This window comes from Pongo pygmaeus, chromosome 18, assembly GCF_028885625.2.
Source record: "Pongo pygmaeus isolate AG05252 chromosome 18, NHGRI_mPonPyg2-v2.0_pri, whole genome shotgun sequence".
Lineage (NCBI taxonomy): Eukaryota > Metazoa > Chordata > Mammalia > Primates > Hominidae > Pongo > Pongo pygmaeus.
In genome coordinates, this window is record NC_072391.2 from 7,002,143 (window position 1) to 7,027,361 (window position 25,219).

General features: G+C 42.3%; 1 protein-coding gene and 1 pseudogene across 21 annotated transcripts in view; both read left to right on the forward strand.

Moving 5' to 3' along the window:
- Positions 1-25,219, forward strand: part of RBFOX1 (RNA binding fox-1 homolog 1) — a 2,494,239-nt gene that overhangs the window by 47,703 nt on the left and 2,421,317 nt on the right. The gene's annotated exons all lie outside the window — the stretch shown is intronic.
- Positions 17,432-25,219, forward strand: part of LOC129015334 (nucleophosmin-like) — a 62,080-nt pseudogene continuing 54,292 nt past the window's right edge.

A 25,219-nucleotide genomic window follows, 5' to 3' on the forward strand; every position in this document is an offset into this window, starting at 1 on the left:
ACAAATGGCAGAGTCTTGGATACAGGGAGGACATGGATCCATTAATGTACTTTAATCAACCACAACCCTCTAACCACCAATACAATTAAATAAGTATTTGTTGAATGCACTTGTGCCTGAATGCTTCTGGCTGCAGCCCAGGCAATGGGGGCCTGACTGGGGAGGGACATAGCAGGGACTGGATGTCCTGCAGGTCTGCATGTAATTGTGTACAGCCGACTCCACATTGGTCATGGTTGACTTGCTTTGTCCTGTGTCCCCAAGGGGCAAAGATTGGCTGATTTCATTTCTGAACAATTTTGACAAAGTTGTTTTCAGGAGTCCAGGAAGCAAATCAATTGTAGATTTGAATTTTGCAGGGGGTCAGAATTGTTGAATATATATATAGTCTTTTACATGCTGATAATTATTTCCATACCACAAAGAAGGCCGGCTATTCGGAGGCTGCCGTTCAATTCCTTTGCCATGTGAGCTCATGAGCAGTGTCTATGTGGGGGGCACTCACTTGTTAGAGCTGTTTCCCTTCATAATAACATTAGCCAACATTCTAAATAAATGCAGGAAATTAAATATTCTTCCCCAGACGGTACTTTGCCCTTCTAAAGTGAATTACACATTGTAAAATAAAAGAAAGTCACATTAAAAAAACAAAAGGCCTTTGTGTCAGGTTGGTCTGGCTTCAGCAAAGATAATATTTGCCTCCAGAGTAGAAGATCCTTGTAATCCACGGTATTGCATATGGCAGCCCCACATCTTGTTTCCTTTTCTTTTCTTTTTTTTTAACTAAAAGAGTTGACAATTTTATTTTCACATTTCCCAATACAAATGAAAACTGCATCTTTTTTGGTCCCACTTCTCCCCTCCAAAACTATTCTCTTTGATAGGGCAAGGGGGCAAGTCTTCCTTATGGTGTTAAGAAAACCCAGCATCACAGTGGCATGATCTCCTGGTGAAGGGAGCCGGTAACCATAAAACTCATATAGGCCGGGTGCAGTGGCTCACACCTGTAATCCCAGCGCTTTGGGAGGCCAGGGCAAGCAGGTCACGAGGTCAGGAGATTGAGACCATCTCGGCCAACATGGTGAAACCCTGTCTCTACCAAAATAAAAAAAATTAGCTGGGCATGGTGGAGCACGCCTGTAGTCCCAGCTACTGGGGAGGCTGAGGCAGGGGAATCGCTTGAACCTGGGAGGTGGAGGTTTCAGTGAGCTGAGATCGTGCCACTGCCCTCCAGCCTGGGTGACAGAGGAAGACTCTGTCTCAAAAAACAAAAAAAAACACAAAACAATAACAACAACAACAAAAACACTGATGTAATGAGGCCTCCCCTCTATCCTTATCTGTCTGGTCGAGTCATTCTGGGCTGACTGGGCACCATCATGAGACGGGCAGGAAGTCTCATCATTGGGCACCCAGGCATCATGGGCATGTGGCCTCCCATGGGCGGCCTCATTCCAGGAGCCGGTCCCACTGGCGTCATCCCAGGAGGAGGAGGGCCCATCATTGGCATCGTGGGAGGGCCCCCCATATGGGGTGCTGCCATCATACTGAGATGTGCGAGAAGTGTCAAATACACATTAGATTGTGAAGCCTTAATGTAAAAAGAAAGCAAAGTATTTTGTTAATGTTAAAATATTTTATACATGTAGACCTGGTATTTTGGATAGATTTATTTAAATCTGTGGTATTATTCCAATTACCTTCACTTCTTTTGTTTTACTTTTTAAAATGTGGTTACTACAAAATGCAAAAGTAAATATGTGGCTTGCATCATATTTCATCACATTTAGTGTGGACCCTGAGGGTCTGGGAGAGTTATGAGCCTTAAGTTGAGGGTGACCCAGGTCAACGTGAATTGCTCTGAAAGAGAAGCAAAGGGCATAAAGAGAACGTATAAATGGAGAGAGGGAGCTCAGTCTCGCAGGGTGAGGAAAGGCTTTCTTTCTTACACAGTCTGGCACTTCTTCAAAAGTTTAAACACAGAGTTCTATGACCCAGCATGTCCACTCCAGTTTATGAAAGAAATGAAAATAGATGTCTATGCAGAGACTTGTACAGAAATGCTCATAGCAGCATTATTCATAACAGCGCCAAAGTGCAAACAACACAAATGCTTGTCTACTGATGAGTGGAGAAATAGAACATGGTTTGACCATGCAGTGGAATATTATTCAGTCATCAAAAAGAATGAAGTACCAACACGTGCTACAACATGGATGAATCATGAGAATAGTATGCTTAGTGGAAGAAACCAGTCACAAAACGTCACATATTGTAAGATTTCATTTATATGAAATGTCCAGAACATGCAAACCTGTGAAGACAGAAACCCTGTCTCTACCAAAAATACAAAAATTAGCTGGGTGTGGTGGCACACGCCTCTAATCCCAGCTACTTGGGAGGCTGAGGCAGGTGAATTGCTTGAACCCTGGAGGCAGAGGTTGCAGTGAGCCGAGATTGTGCCACTGCACTCCAGCCTGTGACAGAGACTCTATCTTAAAAAAAGTAGATTGTCAGGGCTTAGTGGGAGGAGGAAATGGCAGGTACCTGCTAATGGATACAGGGTTTCTTTTTGGGGTGATGAAAATGTTTTAAAATTGATCATGACGGTGGTTGCCGAGCTCTGTGAATGCACTGAAACCATTGATTTGTTCACTTTAAATGGGCATATCATATGGTACCTGAATTATATTTTAATAGTTATATTAAAAAAGTAAAATCTTCCTTGAAGAGATGACACTTAAGGAGAGGCCTAGGGGGTGGGATGAGTTCGCTAGGTGGAGAAATGAGGAACAGCATTTCAGGGTGAGGAACAACATAATGAAGTCCCTGAGGTTGATGGGCATAGAGCAGATTTAAGGGACTTTTTTTTTTTTTTTTTTTTTTTTGAGATGGAGTTTCGCCTCTGAGGCCTAGGCTGGAGTGGAGTGGTGCGATCTTGGCTCACTGCAACCTCTGCCTCCCGAGTTCAAGTGATTTTCCTGCCTCAGTCTCCTGAGTAGCTGGGATTACAGGTGCCCACCATCACACCTGGCTGATTTTTGGATATTTAGTAGAGATGGGGTTTCACCATATTGACCAGGCTGGTCTCGAACTCCTGATCTCAGGTGATGCACACGCCTCAGTTTCCCAAAGTGCTGAGATTACAGGCATGAGCCACTGCGCTCAGCCAGATTTAGGGGACTTTCAAGAAGTTTGTGTGGCTGAAGCCTGCAGGGCAAGCTAGAGAATTGGGAAATGAGGCTGGAGAAAGAGAGGGGCTAGGTCATGGAGGGTCTCACATTAGGGTGTGCAAACTTCACACGAGTGGTCCCACCTTGGGCATCCCACGTAACTATTCTGTGTCCCAGCTTCCCCACTGGTGAAATCAAGGGCTGATGTAGGGATGGACTGAGATAGTGTGTGCTCAGTAAAGGTGAGCTTTGATCATTGTTTTTTTTTTGAGGTGGAGTCTCACTCTGTCGCCCGGGCTGGAGTGCAGTGACACGATCTCCGCTCACTGCAAGCTCCGCCTCCCAGGTTCATGCCATTCTCCTGCCTCAGCCTCCCGAGTAGCTGGGACTACAGGCGCCCACCACCACGCCCGGCTAATTTTTTTGTATTTTTAGTAGAGACAAGGTTTCACCTTGTTAGCGAGAATGGTCTGGATCTCCTAACGTCGTGATCCAACCGCCTCGGCCTCCCAAAGTGCTGGGATTACAGGTGTGTGCCACCACGCCTGGTCGAGCTTTTATCATTGTTAACCCACAGAGCAGTGGGAGCCATTGAAAGTGAGTGATCAGTTTGGATGCACCTTCTGAAGTGATTGCTTTGGTCCCTGTGAGGAGTGCAGATTGTCACAGGGCCAGGGGAAGACAGAGGCCAGTCAGGAGGCATTTGCAGTCAAACAGCTGGAGGTGATGGTGGCTTGCTTTATGGTGGTGTCAGGAGAGTGGCTGAGCAGTGAACAGATCTGAGAAAGATTTAGGAGGTAAAACCCACGTGACTTGGTCACTGAATGTGGGTTGGGTGGGCTGGAGGGAAGGTAAGAAAGAATGAGAAGAAAAACATACTCAAGTGGGCCCTCCAGCTTAAGGTTACTTGAGGTCCCTTTGTGAAGAGGAATGTTTGTGTTTATGATGAAGATGTCCAAACTTTCAAAGGCCATTTGCAGTACTTTTTTTTTTTTTTTTTTAACAGCCAACAACTCCTCCTTCCCTATGCCCTAAACATATGAATTTTTTTTGACCTAATTTATCACAGAGGGATGGACGTTCATTTGCTTTAATGAGAAATGCAGAATGCCATTAAGAAAGCATATTAAATTAATATGGATTGCTGTGAGGGAGTTAAATCTGTTTAGATGTGCACCAGCATTACTTTAATAGTTTGGTCTAAACCCATTTCTGGCTTGCGGCTGCAGGAGGTTGACTCCCAGCTTGCTTTCATTGGAAAGATCCCAGCAACAAGCACATTTGGCATTTCCAGCCAAACCGACTTTGTTCAGTGAAGGAAAAGTTGAGGAGTGCCTCTGTTGTTTTCCCCCAAATCATTTGGCAGAAATGTGGCTGGGAGCTTCACTGCTGATTTTTTCAGTTTTAATATTGCTGTGGAAAGCCTGTACCAACACTCAGCCATGTTATTAATCCATAGCTCCAGTCTGGGCTGTGATTTGCTTTTCCTTTGAGTGACACAACCTTATTTTCCATTAAGACTCAATGCAAATAGACACTCATGCACCATCACCATCACTCCCCCTGATTGGCGGAGGGAAGTCAATGGAGTGATTCTAGTTTAGTGTTCATATCGGAGGGTTTTATTTATTTATTTATTTATTTTGAGACGGAATCTCTCTCTCTCACCAGGCTGGAGTGCAGTGGCGCGATCTCGACTCACTGCAACCCCTGACTCCCTGGTTCAAGCGATTCTCCTGCCTCAGCCTCCCGAGTAGCTGGGCTTACAGGCATGTGCCACCACGCCCGGCTAATTTTTTCTATTTTTAGTAGAGACAGGGTTTCACCGTTTTAGCCAGGATGGTCTTGATCTCCTCACCTCGTGATCCGTCTGTCTCGGCCTCCCAAAGTGCTAGGATTATAGGCGTGAGCTACTGCGCCTGGCTCAGAGTTGTTTTTAAAAGCACATTTCTCTCAAATTAACTCCGGGGTGTCCCACTGTGACTTGGGCAAAGGTTTGGATTTTCTGGAGGTGGAAAGTCAAACTTTAAATAGAATTTGGAGGCTGGGCACTGTGGCTCATGCCTGTAATCCCAGTACTTTGGGAGGCTGAGGTAGGTGGATCATTTGAGGCCAGAAGTTCAAGATCAACCTGGGCAACGTGAGGAGACCTCATTTCTACTAAAAATACAAAAATTAGCCAGGCGTGGTGATGCACGCCTGTAATCCCAGCTACTTAGGAGGCTAAGGCAGGAGTTATCGCTTGAACCTGGGAGGCAGAGGTGTCCTGTGTCCAAACCCCATGAGGTATATCAGCTGGCTGAAGATAAAATCGGTCACACTGTGTTGAGATTGGGGTTGCTGTTATCACACCTCATCCCCACTCCTGCTAGGCATCCACAAATAGTCATCTTCAATGAGACAGCCCTCCTGCCCCTGGCTGCCTTATTTCATCTGCACCCAACCGTATGCATTGCTTGTCAGTGGGTCTCAACCTTGGCTGCACCTTGGAATCTCCTGGGGAGATGAGACAATACCAAGGCTCCCTCTCACTCAGCATGATGTTTCCAAGGTCCATCCACATGTAGTAGGCACCAGTACTTCCACTGTATGGATACAGCACATTTTGTTTATTCATTCATCAACCAAATGGCCATTTTGGTTGTTGCTACCTTTTAGTTATTATATATATATATTACATGATTCCATTTATATGAAAGGTCCAGAATAGGCAAATCTATAGAGGCAGAAAGCAGGTGAGTGGTTGCCAGGAGCTGGGGAAAAGGGGAGGGGATGGAGAGTCCTTGATGGATACAGGGTTATTTTTTGGGGGGGGCGGGGGTGTTAATTAAAATGTTTCGGAACTAGACAGGGATGATGATTGCTTAACATTGTGAATGTATTTAATGTTACTGAAGTGTATGCTTTCACACAGGGACTTGTATGTTATGTGAATTTTGCCTCAGTAAAAAGTACTGCCAGGAGCAATGGCTCATGCCTGTAATCCCAGCATTTCGGGAGGCCAAGGTGGGCAGAACACCTGAGGCCAGGAGTTCGAGACATGCTTGGCCAACATGGTGAAACCCTATCTTTATTAAAAATACAAAAATTAGCCAGGTGTGGCGGTGCATGCCTATAATCCCAGCTACTCGGGAGGCTAAGGTAGGAAAATGGGTTGAACCCGGGAGGCAGAGGTTGCAGTGAGCTGAGATCGCACCACTGCACTCCAGCCTGGGTGACAGAACAAGATTCCATCTCAAAAAACAAACAAACAAACAAAAAAAAACAAAACACACACACAAAAACAAAAAATACTGAGGCCCATGTTTCGTCCCCAAGGGATTCTGTAATAATTGATCTGGGCTGCAGAGCCTGGGCACTGGGATTTTAAAATCTCCCCAGCTGATTCTGATGTGCAGCTGTGGTTGAGAATCTCCTTCTGGAATGAACTTGTTCATGTTTTACTTGTGTTCTTTTCTAGCCTGCCTATGCCTTTCTGTTTCCCTTCACATCTTTGGGGGGTAATTTTTACAATGCAGTCTAACAACCAGCTGCCTCAAAATGCACTGGGATCCCTCTTAACCAGGTAGCTCCCCATCTCCAACTCTGACCTGCCAAGTCAGAAACTTGTGGGTGGGGCCGAGGACTGTACATATTGAAACAGGCAGTGACCTGGAACTATTTCTGAATACCCCTAGGTTTCCCCTGTGTTTGCCCTTTCCTTTCACATTTGGACCCCTTTGTGTGCTGACCACTGGGCTGTTGCACGTGGACATAGCATAAAAAAGACAGGCCAGGAGCAGTGGCTGTCTTTGGGAGGCTGAAGTAGGCAGATCACTTGAGTCCAGGAGTTCAAGATCTGCCTGGCAAACATGACAAAACCCCGTCTCTACCAAAAATACGAAATTAGCTGGGTGTGGTGATGCATGCCTTTGTTCCCAGCTACTAAGGAGGCTGAGGCTGGAGAATCCCTTGAGCCCAGGAGGCAGAGACTGCAGTGAGCTGAGATCACACCATTGCACTCCAGCCTGGGTAACAAAGTGAGACTCTTAAAAAAAAAAAAAAGACAGAGATGGTCCTTCCTTTATGGAGCTCTCAGTAAAACAAGAAAGCTCACGATGTCCTGGCATTTGTGAGAAATACATTTGGTATATGTAGCTGGGGTCACATGCTTGACATGCCTATTGAAAGCTTCTGGGTAGGAAGAGAACAGTCATCACAGCATCACACCCTGGCATAACTGTCTCCCAGAACAGGTCTCCCTGGGGAGACTGAGAACACAACTCTGAAATCAGAGCTCAAATCCAGGTTCTTCATTTCCCTCAGTAATGTACATGATGTAAGACAGTTTTTATATTAGTTATCTATTGCTGTGCAACAATATTACTGCAAACTTTGTGGCTTGAGACAGCACATAGTTATCACTACACGGTTTCTGTGGGTCAGGAATCCAGGCGTGACTCAGCTGGGTTCAGTGCAAGGCTGCAGCCATAGTGTCAGCCAGGGCTCGGTTCTCATCTGGAGGCTTGACTGGTGATTGATCTGCTCCCAGGCTCATCTCATTGTTGGCAGCATTCAGTTCCTTGCAGGCTGCTGGACTCAGGGCCCCAGTTTCTTGCTGCCCTCAGCTTCTTGCCACATGGGCCTCTCCATCTGGCCGCTCATGATATGGCAGCTTGCATCTTCAAAGCCAGCAAGACAGCCAGCCTCCTAGCAAGACAACTTAACATCCTATCTAACATAATCACTACATCCCGTCACCTCTGCCATATGCCATATTCTCTTGGTTATAAGAAAGTCATAGGCCCCACCCACATTAACAGGGAGGGGGTTATACAAGGGTGTCAGTACCAGGATAGTTGGCATCTGGTTGCCATAGTTTTCTCTACATAGAATGGGGATAATTATGCTTCTTACCTCTAGGACTGTAGTGCATATTAAATGACAGTATGCATGAATGCCCCTTATCAGAGAGTAAGGACTTCATAAATATTAACTTCACTGTTATTTATTATTACTGCCATTGTTAATATCATCAGGTCAACACCGGTCATCAGTCTCCTGCCTGTGAAAGGCATCTCCTTCCCTTGCCCCCAGGTTCCCCCTGAGCTTCTCCTGTGTTGTTGTCACAGATGCCTTCTTCATCCAACCTTGGAGATCTAATCTTGAGCCCTGAATCTTTTTTCCAATCTGACTTGTCTGAAGCATGCACTAAGCTAGCTGGGCATTCAGATTGGGTGTAGCATTTTATAAAAAGTAGCATCTCCATCTGTGTTAGATGCATCTTTGAGGGACTATGTTTCGGGTGGCCTCTCATGACCACTTGGTCTCTTCCTCATTTAGGATTCTTTGCTAGAACAGCAGGAGACAGCTTCCCATCCCGTCATGTAAGTCTGCATCCTCACTGCATTCAAATTTCCCACTTGGGAGATGTTTACATCCCCAGAACCCATTGAGTCTTTTTAATTGAAAAGTACGTGGATGTTCTGGGCCAGATACTGTGCTTTGTTCCAGGGATCTGAAAAAGTCAACGAGACAAATCCTTGGTTCTCACCAGTTCAATAGAGGAATTTATTTTTTAATTAAAAATTTTTTTTTGGTTTTTTTTTTTTTTTTACAATAGAGCTTTTGGACATATTCCTCCTTTCTGACATTTTGTATTATTTGACCAACCTCTTTTCCCCTCCTGCTGCTCCTGCCAACCACCATTTTTTTTTTCTCTGAGTTAAACTTTTTTTTTTTTTTTTGAGACGGAGTCTCGCTCCGTCACCCAGGCTGGAGTGCAGTGGCGAGATCCTGGCTCACTGCAACCTCTGCCTCCTGGGTTCAAGCAATTCTCCTGTATCAGCCTCCTTAGTAGCTGGGATTACAGGCACGCACCACCACGCCCAGCTAATTTTTGCATTTTTAGTAGAGATGGGGTTTCATAATGTTGGTCAGTCTGGTCTCGAACTCCTACCTCATGATCTGCCCGCCTTGTCCTCCCAAAGTGCTGGGATTACTGGCATGAGCTACTGTGCCTGGCCAACTTTTTTAGATTCCACATATATTTGAGATCTTGTGGTTATTTGTCTTTCTGAGCTTGGCTTAGTTTGCTTTTCATGATGTTCTCCAGGTTCATCCATGTTGTTGCAAATGACAGGATTTTCTTCTTTTTAAAGGCTGAATGGTATTCCATTGTTTATGTATTCCTTATCCATTCATCTTTTGACGGACACTTAGGTTGATGCCATGTATTGGCTATTGTGAATAGTGCTGCAGTGAACCTGGGAGTGCAAATATCTCTTCAACAGACTGACTTCAGCTCCTTCACCCAGATGTGTGACTGCTGGATCATATGGTAGTTCTACTCTTAATTTTTTGAGGAATCTGTGTACTATTTTCCATAATGGCTGTACTAATTTACATTCCCAACACAGTATGCAAGCATTCTCTTGAATCCTCACTAACACTTGTTGTTTTTCATCTTTTTTATCATAGTCATTCTAATAGGTGTCAGGTAATATATCATTGCGGCTTTAACTTACATTTCCTTGATAATTAGTGATTTTAAGAATTTTTTATATACCTGTGGGTCATTTGTATGTCTTCTTTTGAGAAATGTCTACTTAGATCTTTTGCTCATTTTTTGAGTTGTGTTCTTACTATTGAGTTGAGTTCCTTATATGTTTTGGAGTTCCTTATATATATTCTAGCCTTATCAGATGTATGGTTTGCAAATATTTTCTCCCATCCCATAGGCTGTTTCTTCAATGAAGGAGTTTAGACTTGAGGCCAGTGTTTCTCAATTTAGGACAAATGTTACTGGTTGCATGTAAGATTTTAGGTAGACCAATAGCTGATTTTAGGCACTACACCAACTTGGTATTAAATATTTCAGTCACATTATGATTCACTCATTCCCTTTTAAATTCTCTCTGATCTGTATGAATAGGTCAGGAACAAAGTCTGTTAGGTATTAATGTCTTTAACATTTTGTATTCTCCCTTTTAAACATAGAAAGCAAGGTGTAGCCCAGACACTTGTAGGCAACAGTGTCCAGCTAGAATTGAATACAATGTTATTTTCCCGTTGAATTAACTTTTTGCAGTCATAGTAGTAAACAGTGGGTCCTTTGGGAAGAAACGTATTTAAGTAAAAGATGTGATAAGCTGCCCTTTGAGCAAAAGGCACCTACACTTAAGCGCCCATTGATGGTTGCTAGATCTGCTGATGGTTTAAGAAAATTTGGAAGTTTGGATTTTTATGTGAAATTTTCTAATTATTACATGTTAGATCAAGTAAAAAATACCTTGTGGTTCAAACAAAAATACATTGTAGGCAGTTGGCTTGTAACTTCTGTAGTGAGAGGTGTAACAAGAGACTGTATTTAATTTTGAAGTAATAGTAAGATTAAATCTTGGGAGAGTGTTGGGGTAAATAAGTCTAAGAATGATGGCGTTTTGACTTCTAAAGCACTCCAAAATAAACATCTCTCTCCCCTTCCCTCCCCTCCCCTCCCCTCCCCTCCTGTAACCTCCCTTCCCCTCCCCTCCCCTAACCTCCCTTCCCCTCCCCTCCCCTAACCTCCCTTCCCCTCCCCTCCCCTAACCTCCCTTCCTTTCCCCTCCCCTAACCTCCCTTCCCCTCCCCTCCCCTAACCTCCCTTCCCCTCCCCTCCCCTCCCCTCCCTTCCTCTCCCCTCACTTCTACTCCCTTCCCCTCCCCTCCCTTCCACTCCCTTCCCCTCTCCTCCCCTCCCCTTCCCTCCCCTCCCCTCCCCTCCCCTCCCTTCCCTTCCCTTCCCTTCCCTTCCCCTCCCTTCCCCTCCCTCCCATTGCCCCTCCACCCCCCATCCCTCCGTCCCTTTTTCTCTTTCATTTCTTTCATTTCACTTCTCTTCTATGTAGAGTTTGGTTCTTCACAGCTTGGCTGAAAACATTCATGAAGACTACCTGGTATGTTAGAGGTTGGCTTGTTGGGAGAAACAAAGGAAAAGAGGCAGAGAAAAAGCAATAAAAATGATACTGAGAATGTTGAGAAATTGAATATTTTGCAGAGGGCAGACAGGACTGAGTTTGAGATAGCTGGAATTGTGTGTTCTATGTGATTTAAAAAACATATACATTAAAATGCACAGATCTTAAGCATTCAATTTGGTGGGTTTTGACTTGTATACACCCACACAACCATCATGCCAAACAAAATTTAGAATGTTTCTATGGCCCTGGAAAATTCTTTCATAGCCCTGTCACACAACCCTGTAGCCTTCCAGGGGCAACCACTGTTCTAACAATTTCCATCACAATAAATTAAATTTGCCACTTCTTGGGGTTTATTTAAATGGAATCATATGGTATGCACTCCTTTATGCCTGGCTTTTTTTTTTGCTCAAAAAAATGTTTTAGAAATCAATCCATACTGTGTATATCAGTGGTTCCTTCTTTTTTTTTTTTCACATGTAGTTGATAAGTAGCAGTCCATTGAATGCATACTTCATAATTTGTGATTTATCTACCAGTTGATAGACATTTGTTTCCAGTTTTGCTTATTATGAATAAAACTTCTATGAGTAAATATTTACCAAACTTTGTGTGAACATATTCTCATTCTTTTAGGTAAATGCTCAGGAGTAGAATTGCTGAGTCATAGGGTAGATGTGTGTTTAACTTCGTCAGAAACTGTTAAACAGTTTTCCAAAGTGGTTTCACCATTCTCACAAGCCACGTATGAAAGTTCCAATTGTTTCATGTTCTCACCAACATCTGCCCTTGCCATTATTTTTGATTACAGCCATTTCAGTCATTGATTTTTATATGTTGACTTTGTGCCTAGAAATATTTATAACTCAATTTGGTGAGCTTTTTGTGGATTTCATGGGGCTTTTTGATGTATACAATCATGTCATTTGCAAATATTGATAGTTTTTCTTCTTTTCCTTGTAATTTTTATGCATATTTTAATTTTTTTCCCTATTGAACTAACTAGGAATTCTAGTAAAATTGTGGATACAAGTGGGGATAATGGATATCCTTGTCTTATTCTTGGTCTTAAGGGAAAAACTTTGACTGTTTTACCACTAAATATGATGTTAGCTATAGTTTTTTTTTTTTTGAATAGATGCACTTTATCACGTTGAGGATGTTTCCTTTTATTCCTAGTTTCCTGAGGGTTTTTTATAAAAATCATGGATGGGTGTTAAATTTTGTCAAATGCTTTTTTTTTTGGCATATATTGAGAAAATTGTAAGTTTTTTTTTTTTCCTTTTTTCTCTTAGTGTGTTGAATTACTCTAACCACTTTTTGAGTCATGAACCAATCTTACATTTCTGAGATAAATCTCATTTGGTCATATTGTATTATCCTTTTAATGGATTGCTAGATTTGATTTGCAAATATTTTATTAAAGATTTTTGCATCAACTTTCATGAAGGATATAGATGTATTTTTTCTTGTATGCACATGTGCTGGCCTTAAAAATGGGTTGAAAATATCCTCATCTCAGGACACGAGGGCATAACAATGATACAATGGATTTTGGGGACTCAGGAGAAAGGTGGGAGCGGGTGAGGGATAAAGACTACACACGGGTACAGTGTACACTGCTTGGGTGATGAGTGCATCAAAATCTCAGAAACCACCACTAATGAATTTATTCATGTAACCAGTCACCACCCATTCCCCAAAAACCAACTGAAATAATAATAATAATGATAAAAAGAAAGTGTCCTCATCTCTATTATTTTCTGAAAGAATTTAAGTAATATTTATATTATTTATTTTTTAAAGATTTGATGAAATTTGCCAGTGAAGACATCTGGGACTCGGCTTTTCTTTGTGGGAAAATGTTAACTTATGAATTCAATTTATATGATAACTGTAAAACTTTTCATATTTTCTAGTTGCTTTTTTTGGTTTCGATACTTTGTGGTATTTTGTTCATTTCATCTACGTTGTTGAATTTATTCACAAAATGAATGACACTTTTGAAAAACAAAATTTTTGAAAAGTAAAATGTCGTTCATTTTGTCTGTTTTATTATTCTTTTCGTATCTGTAGTAATGTCCTTTCTTTAATTGCTGGTATTAGTAATTTGTGTGTTTCTTTCTGTCTGTCTGTCTCTCTCTCTGTCTCTCTCTCTCTCTCTCTTTGTCCTGGTCATTCTTTCTGGTTTTATTTTTGGTAGACAGCCCTCAAAGTGGCTTCCAATAGCCTCTGCCTCTTGATATCCACATCCTTATGTAATCTCCTCCCTTCATGTGTGAACTAAACCTAGTGACTCACTTCTAATGAATAGAACATGGAGGAAGTGATGGGATGTTATCTTTGAGACCAGTTTACAGAAAGACCATTGCTACCATCTTGTTTGTTCTTTCTTGCTCTCCTACTTGCTTGTTCTAATGGAAGCCAGCTACCGTCATGGAGAAGTTCACATGGCAAGGAATTGAGGGAAGCCTGCAGCCAGCAGCCACTGAGGCCCTCAGTCCAGTAGCCTGCATGTGTTTACAGACTTCCAACAGCTATGTAAGTGAGCTTGGAGCCAGGTGCAGTGGCTCACGCCTGTAATCGCAGCCCTTTGGGAGGCCAGGATGGGAGGATCATGAGGTCAGGAGATCGAGACCATCCTGGCTAACATGGTGAAACCCTGTCTCTACTAAAAATACAAAAAATTAGCCAAGTGTGGTGGCAGGTGCCTGTAGTCCCAGCTACTCGGGAAGCTGAGGCAGGAGAATGGCGTGAACCCCGGAGGCGAGCTTGCAGTGAGCCAAGATAGCGCCACTGCACTCCAGCCTGGGTGACATAGCAAGACTGCATCTCAAAAACAAAACGAAACAAAAGAAAAGAAAACAAAACAAAATTGAGCTTGGATACAGAGCTCCATCTCCTTGGTAAATCCTTGAGATAACTGCAGCCCTGGCTGACACCTTGATTGCAGTCTTACAAAAGAACCACATATTACAGCCACTCAGATGAAACCTGGTAGAAACTATGAGATAACAAATGTTTGCTGTTTTAAGTCACTAAGTTTTAGGGTAATTTGTTGTACGGGTGTAGATAGCTAATATAGTGTTTATTGATTTTATTCATTATTTTAAGAAGCCAACTTTTGTTGATTTTCCCTATTCATATGTTTTTTATTTCACTGATTTCTCTCTTATTTTTATTTTCTTTCTTATAATTACTTTAAGCTTCATTTGCTCCTCTTTAGCTTCTTTGGGTTCCAGTTTAGATCATTCATTTTATAGCTTTCTTATTTTTTAATATAGGCATTTAATGTAGTAAACATCTAGGCTAGTGCTGGTTTATCTGCGTATCACAAATTTCAATATATTGTCTTTTGGTTATCATACAGTTCAAAGTATTTTCTAATTTCCCTCATATTTTAGTCTTTGGGCATTTAGAAGTGAGTTATTTAATTTCTAAATATTTGGTAATTTTCTAGATAACTTATTTTTAGTGACTTTTAATTAAATACTGTTGTCAGAGAAATCATCTTTTTGATTTCAGTATTTTCTAAGTTTAATGAGACTAGCTTTGTGGAGCAGCAGCAGCATATGGTCTCTCTTAATGAATGGTCCACAGGCACTTGAAAAGAATGTGTATTCTGTAGTTTTTGGGTCTGTCATACTATAAATATCAAGTAGGTCAAGTTGGTTGATTGTGTCATTCAAATTTAATATATGCCTACCAATTTTTTCTGGTTGCTTTATCAGTTACTCAGAATGGAGTGTTAAAAATCTTACAGTACGGTCAATGAATTTGTCTTTCAATTATTGCATCATGTATTTTGAAGCTCTGTTAATAGGTACAGTATACATTTTTAGGATCATTTTGTCTTGTTTATAAATTGACACCTTAATGATTATTAAATGACCATTTTTACCCCTAGTAATGCTTTTTGTCTTGAGGTTTATTTTGTCTGATATTATTCATGCCAAACCAGCTCTCTAACACTTAGTGTTTGCATGGTATCTAAAAAGTGTTTCCCACCTTTTTTAGTTTAATCTGTATGTGTTGTGTATTTAAACTGTGTTTCTTATAAACAGCATATAGTTAATCTTGCTTTTTTTGGTTTAATTTGTCAATCTGTGCCTTGTACATGGAGAGTTTAGGCCATTTATATTTAATGTAATTATGGATATGGTCAGGTTTAAGTCTATCTTGGCTTTTATTTTCTATTTGTATCCTCCATTCTTTGTTCTTCCATTTCTCTTTTACCACCTTCTTTTGGGTTAATACTTTTTTCCTAGTATTTTGTGTGTGCTTTTTTGGGGTATTGCTTTGGTTGATAAATAAAACTTCAAGCTAGAAAATGACCTATATTATTTATGATTCAGGAATACAGCTGCCTTAAGCTTAGACTCACAGACGCTGCTGGTCTTTACTGGAGTGGATGCCTCACTGGTTTTATTAATATTATCATCATGGTGTTGATGGGTCCGTATAGCCCAGGGCACATTGGATATTATCCCTATTCTCCCTGGGATTTTCTGTCAGGCTGTGGCACATGAGCTGCACAGGCAGAGGATTATTTGCAGATAAGCCATACAAGCCTACATCTGCAGTAAATGCTAGTATTTTGGAGTCTGTATTTCAGTTCCACGGTCAAGCTGTGTCTCTCTCTAGGGGCTTCCAGACTTCTCTTTGCTGTCACCTCTCTTTCCATCACAGCTGCTTGCCTCAGTTTGTTAGGAGGCAGGGAACATTCTGAAACCCTGGAGAAAAGCTGGCTGTGGGAGTCACAGATGCCAGTGTTTTAGATAAACTTCAGACATGCTTCTGACGTTGAGGGGCTTGATTCCAAACAGCACTTGGGTCCCTTCCTCTCTCCCCCACCACAGTGCATGTTATAGGAAAAAGGAACCAGGCCTTATAGGTGTTGAATTATTATTCACTCCATTCCTTCATTTTTTTTTTGCTTTGTTTATGACTTAGATTAATTCTGAATCTCTTGTACCTGGACTCCTATGAAAATTCCAATAAAGCAAAAATGATTAAAATTGAATTGCCCATAGAAGCTGAGATGCCTTTTTTCCCCTGGAGCTAGGTTCAGCATCTAAATAAGGGAGGAGGCCCACACCCTGCATATCAGCCTTTCAAACAAGGCACAGTGGGAGTACCTGAGTTTGGATCCATAAATACAAAACAGGAAATCTTAAATGGAACTTTTCTCTATGTTTTTTTAAAGATCTAATATGAGATTATAGCTTTGATCATAACTTAATTTTTCATTTCCATTTGAACTTTAATTTTACTTAAATTTCCTTCTGACAGATCTCCAAAGGAATATTTAAGTGACACAGCATAATGCTGGCAGATTGTTCATATATCAGCCCTTAGGCTACCAAGGAAGGCTTCATCATCTCAGAGTGAGTTTCATTGGAATCTGTAGCTCACAAAATATTGCTTTCTGACAGGTCCTGTGCAGTAGAATTTAAAGGCTTAAGTTTTGGGAGGATTTATGCATTGGTAGCATCCTCTGCTACACCTTTTAGGGACGTTATTAAATCAGGAGGCTCCCCAGTGGTAGTCCTGTAAAAGGGTGTTCTGTAATCCTCCCATATTTATATTACAGGTATATGGGCCTTGGAACAGCTCTTTTTCCTCCTACTTTTTGAACCTGATTGGGGCAACTGTGTTCTTCTGACCTGTGCAGTTTAGGGGAGTTGAGTCTGTCTTGATGACCTGAACATGGACACAAAATCCTATCTCAGTGCTACAGAAAGCCACCTTTGCTTCGTTCATTTGTTCATTCATTCATTCATTCATTGAATAAATATCTATTAAGCTCCTTTTATTGCCAGATACTCTTCTAAGTCCTGGGGACATTATTAGTGAATAAATCAGATATTGTGGCTCTGTTCATGGAGCTCATGGGCTAGCAGGGAAGACAGAAGAAATTAGACTCATAAACATACAACTAAATCTATCATAACTGGTGATGAGAGTGATGAAGGGAATAATTTCTCGTGGAAGAGGAATTTCAGCTGAGACCTGGAGGATTGGTAGAAGTTACCCAGATAAAGTGATTTTTTTTCCCCAAACAATATAGAGAAATGTTTTCATTTGCATTTCTCCTATTCCCTGCGAATTTGAAACTCTTCATGACATTACTGGCAGTTTGAATCTTGTTTCACGAAATTTGCCTATTCATGTCCTTTACCTGTTTTTTCAGTTCTTTGTCTTTTGCTTATTGCCTTGGGGGAGTCTTGCCTTTCATAGGTAGGTTTTCATCCACCTGCAGCTTGTGTGATGTAGTGACTCAGGTGGGCTTTGCAAGGGGGTAGATACTGAACGAAGATGGCGCGTGTGGAGAAGTCTGAACGGGTAGCCTTACAGAATGCTGGTTTGGTCGGATCAGCCTGGGACCAAGTTGAGTACCACATGTTTCAGAATCAGTGAGGGACCGGTTTCACCTGCTACACTTAATTACAGAAGCTGGGGCTTATATTAAAGAGAGATCAAGTGTTCCTTTTCTGAGCCTGGCACCACACAGGCTTTTATTGTGATCAGCAACATTTTGGTAGAGATTCTTCCCATGGAGTTCCTGAAATACCTGCTTTCTGTCTTCTGCTGGGGGTCACTTACATCTATGGAGGATGACAGAGGATGAGGTCTGGCAGGAAATGATGGGGGCCTGTTTTCATCTCATCTCTGTAATTCCAGATGTTTCCCTTGACTTCTTTAAAGACCATGTTTTACCCTCTTGATTAGCAAAACAAAGTGGCTTTCAGAAACGTGCTGTTAGGATCTGTGAGATTTTATCGAATCTTCTCCATATTTCTTGCCCTTGCAAGAGATGTCTTGTGAAATTCTTTTCTTGTGAAAAATAAAGTCTGCTGAAGAACAAATGGGAAATCCCACACATGCAGCAGCAAGGTGGCACACATGCAGATGGACACTTCTGGGTGATGGGCAGCCATTTAAGGTTTTAAACAGGGAATTATACTTCAGTTTTAGAATGGTGAGTAAGCCAGATGCAGTGGCTTATGCCTATCATCCCAGCACGTCGGGAGGCCTAGGTGGGAGGATTGCTTGAGCCTAGGAGTTTGGGACCAGCCTGGGAACATAGTGAGACCTCATCTGTACAAAAAATTAAAAAATTAGCTTGATGTGTGGCACACGCCTGTAGTTCCAATGACTCAGGAGGCTGGAGGCAGCAGGATTGCTTGAGTCCAGTAGTTTGAGACCAGCATGGGCAATGTAGTGAGACTCCCACCTCTACAAAATTAGACACATACACAAAAGCAACTAGGCATGGTGGAGTGCACTGGGAGTCCCAGCTACTTGGGAGGCTGAGGTGGGAGGATTTCTTGAGCCCAGGAGGTTGAGGCTGTGGTGAGCCAAGGTCATGCCATTGCACTCCAGCCTGGGCAACATAGCAAGACCCTGTCTCCAAAAAAATAAATAAATAAAGATAGAATGGTGAGTAAAGAAGACTTAGAACCTTCACTGATTTGGATAACAGTCCCTACTAATATTCCAGATACTCCCTTTCCAAGGAAGAGGTCTTCTAGAATTCTTTTTTTTTTTTTTTTTTTTTTTTTTTGGTGAGATGGAGTTTCACCCTTGTCACCCAGGCTGTAGTGTAGTGGCATGATTTTGGCCCACTGTAACCTCCACCTCCTGGGTTCAAGTGATTCTTCTGCCTCAGCCTTCCAAGTAGCTGGGATTATAGGTGCGTGCCACCATGCCTGGCTAATTTTTGTATTTTTAGTAGAGATGGGGTTTTACCATGTTGGCTAGGCTGACCTTGAACTCATGACCTCAAGTGATCCACCTGCCTTGGCCTCCCAGAGTGCTGGGATTACAGGTGTGAGCCACCACGCCTGGCTGGGGTCTTGTAGAATTCTGATGATTAGAGATTTATCATGAAAGATTGAGTTAAATGCACAGCAATGCTCTGCAGAGCAAGGTAAGGTTGCTTCCGAGAGAGCACGCCTATTCTGACCTGCCCTCCATCACCCGGATCACTTTATGCCTTGTGTCTGTTAGAGTCCCAGTCTGCTCTGTTCTGCTTCTTGCAGGACCGTAAGGCAAAGCATCACATCACCGCTGGGTCAGAACAAGTTTCAGCCTCCTCCATGTTCTCTGCTATCATCAGGGTTTGCAAGGATAATTTGGTCTAAGTCAAGGAGAATCATGTCTAGAAGCAGTAGCCACTGGGGGTGAGGCTTATTTCACCTTCCCCATGGCAGGCATCTCAGCAAAACTTTGGCAATCTTTGCTGGCTGGTTAGTGCAGAAATATGAAATTACTATTTTCACTTCAACTTAAGCTTCTCCATGGCGGAGGGTGGAGTGGGGGAGCAGGAAAACCAAGTAAACCACCACCAACCTGGCTGTTCCTGGGGCTTGGCAATGGAGTTGGCTATTCACTTATTACATTTCAGTTTGTGGGTCCCCAGGCTAGCCACTGTCATTGCTTTGCTTGCGTTTCATGTTTGCATGGTTTAGGGAGGCATCTGACAAGTCCTATTTCTGTGCTCAGACCAGGAGACTTTTCTGGCACTCAGGTGTGCAGACCCGGTTTTACTTCTCTTGAATCTGCTTCACACCCACCTGCCCAGTATTTTCTGGACTACTGATTCTCTCCCTGCCATCTTCCCCCCCCCCCTCCAGTTAAAAATAATCACAAAGGAAACACATGCTCGTGGTGAAGTTAAAATAAAACAGCAGAGAAGGATGTGGAAGAAAAATGGATTCTCTCTTACCACTTCCCCTCCTTATGCCACTATTTTCTGAGGGTGCCACCCTCACCCCTGTTCATAGTGTGAGGTGCTTTATTCCAGACATTTTGATGCAGTCACCAACACATGCCTGATCTCACATACACACGGAATTGTGCACACATGTGCACATACACACATGCCTAAGGGTCTTAGATTTTATTTATTTATTAGGATTTATTACTACTTTTTAGAGACACGGTCTCAGTCTGTCACCCACGCTGGAGTGCAGGCACCATCATATCTTACGGCAACCTCAAAGTCCAGGGCTTAAGCATTCCTCCCACCTCAGCCCCCTGAGTAGCTATGACTACAGGCATGCGCCACCATGCCCAGGTAATTTTTTTAATTTTTTTATTTGTAAACATGAGGTCTCACCATGTGGCCCTGGCTGATCTTGAACTCCCGGCCTCAGGCAATCCTCCTGTCTTGGCTTCACAAAGTGCTGAAATTACAAGCTTGAACCACCGTGCCTGACTATAATAGCTGTAATTTAAAATGGTCATGCTTGTGGTTAAAAAATAAAGCAGTACTGAGAGGCTTACAATGAAAAATAATTGGCCAGGTGTAGTGGCTCACGCTTGTAATCCCAGCACTTTGGGAGGCCGAGGCGAGCGGATCACTTGAGGTTAGGAGTTCGAGACCAGCCTAGCCAGCATAGTGAAGCCCCATCTTTACTAAAAATACAAAAAATTAGCCAGGCGTGGTGGCAGGCACCTGTAATCCCAGCTATTCAGGAGGCTGAGGCAGGAGATCGCTTGAACCTGGGAGGCAGAGGTTGCAGTGAGCTGAGGTTGTGCTACTACACTCTAGCCTGGGTGACAGAGTGAGGCTCTGTCTAAAAAAAAAAAAAAAAAAAAAAAAACAAAGAAAATAAATCACTTTCTGCCTTTATCCACTCCGAAGAGGCAACAACTTTGAATTCTCTTAGCTTCAACACCCCAGTGGTGGTGATCACCAAGGCTCAGATAATATTTATATATTGCTGGTTCTTGACTGATCTGACTGATCAATTTCAGTCATTATTAATTCAGATTTCTGACTGTGATAGATGAGATTTAGCCTCATGTCAAACCCATGTCTCCCCTTCCTTTAACCTCAGCAAATTGCTATTTTGACTACATTTAGTGAAATAATAAATAGAGTTCTATTATTTTGGCTATGTAAATATTATTCTTTTCAGAGCCGATAGTAGTAAGATGACCTTTTTTTTTCTTCTGGAGTTTATAGTTGCCTTTATTTTTACTTTCAACTATTTGTCTTTGCTATGTGTTACTTTTTTTTCAATATTTGTCTTAAATTAAGTATACAGTCAAGTTTTCCTCTCTTGTATCTTTTTCTGGAGATCTCTCTTGCAGATTCCCAGTGCTCCAATTTGCACGGCACCGCTGTTGTCCTGAGACCTCCCTGCTAAATGCAAGGTGTTTTCAGCTCTGTGTTTCTCTCCCACCTCCCCTGGGCTTGGCAGTCCCAGCTCTTAAGACCTTGTGGGGTTCTTGAAGGGGATCAGCTTTCTCCTTGGCTGATCCCTTTCCTTTCATATGTTGTCTTGGCTAGAGTTTCCTCTATTCCACTTTGTGTCAACTTCTTAAAACACACTCCACGAGTTTGTTAAAATCTGTCTTTAACAAGACAGCTCCCTCTCTTTCTAATAATTCTTGCAGATCTCTGACTTAAAATTCCTTTACTGTCATTTTATTGGGTTTTAGGAGGAGATAAATGCTTTTGCTTTTGGGACGTCTTCTCCTTTAAACGAGAAATCTTAGTGTTTAAAAAGTTTTTCTCAGTGTCTTTTTATTTCTTGTCGCTATCTCTCTTTCTCTATTATTTTTCACTTAGAGATATCTAGTTGTTGATAACAGTTCTGATAGATGAAGTAGCTCTCCTCTCAGACAAAACTAGGTAGAACTTAGTGGTTATATGCCACAGTAAGTAACACCAAAGTTGATTCATCCTGAAGTTTACCTAGAGGTTCATAATGCCGTGCCATGCTTTTTAAGTGTCTAAGCCTCCTAATTTTTTAAAAATTATTTTTTAATTTTTATAGATTTAGGGGGTACAAGTGCCATTTTGTTACATAGATACATTGCATAGTGGTGAAGTGTGGGCTTTAAGTGTAACTATCACCTGAATAGTGTACATTGTACCTATGAAGTCATTTCTCATTCCTCACTCCCCTCCCACTCTCCCACCCTTCTGAGTCTCCGGTTTGGTAATGTCATTTAGTGCTTTTCAATTGTGATTATAGAGAGCATAATTTTATAAAGGAATGAAATCCAAGAGAAGCAATTTTATTAAACTATACCGTAAGTGTATAGATATTCACAGACACAGAAAACCACAGTTCATCTGACCCTTAAAGACTTTGTTTCCTTGCCTGGCATTTTTAGATGTATCACAGGCATTGTTCCTTGGGTCATTTTCAAATTTAAACTGGAGCCAAAGCTTCTTTTTCTGGTCCTTTGATTTAGAGAGAGCTGCTTGTTCCTCTCTGTACACTGTGAACTGACAGGGAGCCTGAAAACCATTTTTGGCTTAGCCATGGATGCACTTTTCCTATTTTTCTCTTAAGATTCAGCTCTAATGTTACCTCTTTCCCAGAATCTTTCCTGATCTGCCCTGGCTTGGACAGCTGAGTGTAGATGTAAAAAGTGTGAACTTTGATCCCAGCACTTTGGGAGGCTCAGGTGGGCGGATCACTTGAGGGCAGGAGTTCGAGACCAGCCTGGCCAACATGGGGAAACCCTGTCTCTACAAAAAATACAAAAATTAGCTGGGCATAGTAGTGCACACCTGTAGTCCCAGATACTCAGGAGGCTGAGGCAGAGAATTGCTTGAACTCAGGAGGAGGAGGTTGCAGTGAGCCGAGATCATGCCACTGCACTCCAGCCTGGGCGACAGAGTCAGACTCTGTCTCAAAAAAAAAGTGTGGACTTTGGAATTAGGCAGGTATGTTAGAGTCCCAGCTTCAACATTTTCCAGGTATAGTGACCTCAGGCACAGTATTCAGCATTTCTGAGTCTCTGTTTCCTCATCTGTGTATGGAGGAGGGGGTGATAATTGTATCTGTCCAGGTCATTTTGGCTGGGCTAGAGATTCATGGGCAGAGGCTACACCCACATACCGTTGTAAGGTTAGAATCGATTCCCAATTTATGAACAACTTGAACAGGAGGGTTAGTGCTCAGCTGGGGTGACACTGTAAACAGTAGGGTCTTGCTAGACCTGAGAAATTGATTTCTTGCTGTGCTATCATCCATCTTTTCTTTCCTTTATTTTGGAAAAAATACTGGGGTTTGCATTATTTTTCAGAAGGAAAGGTATAGTTTGTACAAACGAGCGACATTCTTTTCTTTAAAATTTTTAAAAATTTCAATAGCTTTTGGAGTCTAAGTGGTTTTTGGTCACCTGGATGAACTGTGTAGTAGTGAAGTCTGAGATTTTAGTGCGCCCATCACCTGATTAGTGTACATTGTACCCAGTATGTAGTTTCTTATTCCTCACCCCCATCTACATTTAGTTCTTTAAGATATCTCCATACTGTTTTCCATAAAGGTTGTAGTAATTTACTTTCCCACCAGCAGTGTATAAGAGTTTCCTTTTCACCACATCCATGCCAACATCTCTTTCTTCTGACTTTTTAATGATAACCATTCTTGCTGGAGTAAGGTGTATCTCATTATGGTTTTATTTTGTGTTTCCCTGATGATGAGTGATGTTGAGAATTTTTTCCTATGTTTGTTGGTCATTTGTATATCTTCTTTTGAGAAATGCCTATTCATGTCATTTGTCCACTTTTTCATGGGATTATGTCTTTTTCTTGCTGATTTCAAACTACACTCTTAGTAAGGAATAATTACAGATGCGTTGGCCTCTTGTTGCTGCCAATCTAGATGCAGCTTCAGCAAGCCCCAGTTGTGGGCAAATCCATCCTCCCCAGTAAATCATGAGCCTTGCAAGAGCAAAGGTCACGTTCTATTAATGCCTGAATTTCCCATTGCTTCAGATGGCACCTAATACCTAGAAGGGGCTCAGGAGATGTAGAGGGGCTGCATGAATGAAACCCCGTATGTATTACGCAAAGGGTTGGTTTGCTATTTCATTGCATGAGAATAGCCAGGTAGACTTTACTAACATGGAATGCATGTTTGGGACACTCTGGTCATATACAGGCCATTGTTGTGAGTGAAGCTTACTTCGGGTGAAAGAAGGTCTCTGAAGCACAACTGAGAACATGTAGGCAGGTATCTTCCAGGGCTGTTGAAACTTAGGGCAGAATTTCTCCCAGTTGGGAAGACATGTCTTTTTTCTTTTTCTTTTTCTTTTCTTTTTTTTTTTTCTTTTTTGAGATGGAGTCTTGCTCTGTCACTCAGGCTGGAGTACAGTGGCATGATCTTGGCTCACTGCCACCTCTGCTGCGCAGGTTCAAGCGATTCTCCTGCCTCAGCCTCCCGGGTAGCTGGGATTACATGTGCCTGCCCGTGCCCACTAAATTTTGTGGTTTTTATTAGAGACTGAGTTTCACCATCTTGGCCAGGCTGGTCTTGAACTGGTGATCCTGACGTCATGATCCACCTGCCTCAGCCTCCCAAAATGCTGGGATTACAGGTGTGAGCCACCACGCCTGGTGACATGTCTTAAATTATAGATGATATGGGATCCATTAGACTCATCTAGGAGTTTTGAGGACACCCCAGAGACAGACAGTCATCCTCTCTAGTGGCTGATGCTGCAGATGCATGAGGGACCGGTGTGAAACTTCGTAAGATCCTTGGACAGAGACAACCGAAGAGTGTCTTCAGATACAAGCCCAGAATAGAGAGGTGGACACTGCAGATTGCAGGATCTGATTTGCAGTCTTGCTGCCTCTCGCGTGGTGCCTCTGTTTGGCTTGCTTCAGCATGAGCAGCAGTAGGCACTTATTTGTTTAATGATGCTTAGTGACTTTTTTTCCAGGCACACCACTGAGAATGGCAGGCTCAGTGATGAGATGTAATTCTGTTTTGTGCCATGTGCTGTGCTGGGTGCTTTCTGTGAACTGTTTGATTTTGTCTTCACAGCCACCCTGCAAGGTGGATACCGTTGCCCCCACTTTAAAGATGGGAGAAGGAAAGCCCGGGCAGGGATGCTCATTACTCAAAGTCATGCACAGCCTGTTGAAGCAGGGCAAATTGCTCCATTTGCTGCAGCCCTTAGGACCTCTAATTCCACCTCCCCAAAGTCCTCTGGGATGGTCTCAAATCATGGCAGTTGATGAGGAGAGCAAGGACCAGGTGACAAGACAGCTCTAGATATGGCTGTCCCCACATTGATGTGACTCCTAGCATTAGTGCCATTGCTGTGTCTTTGGGAGGTTAGTCT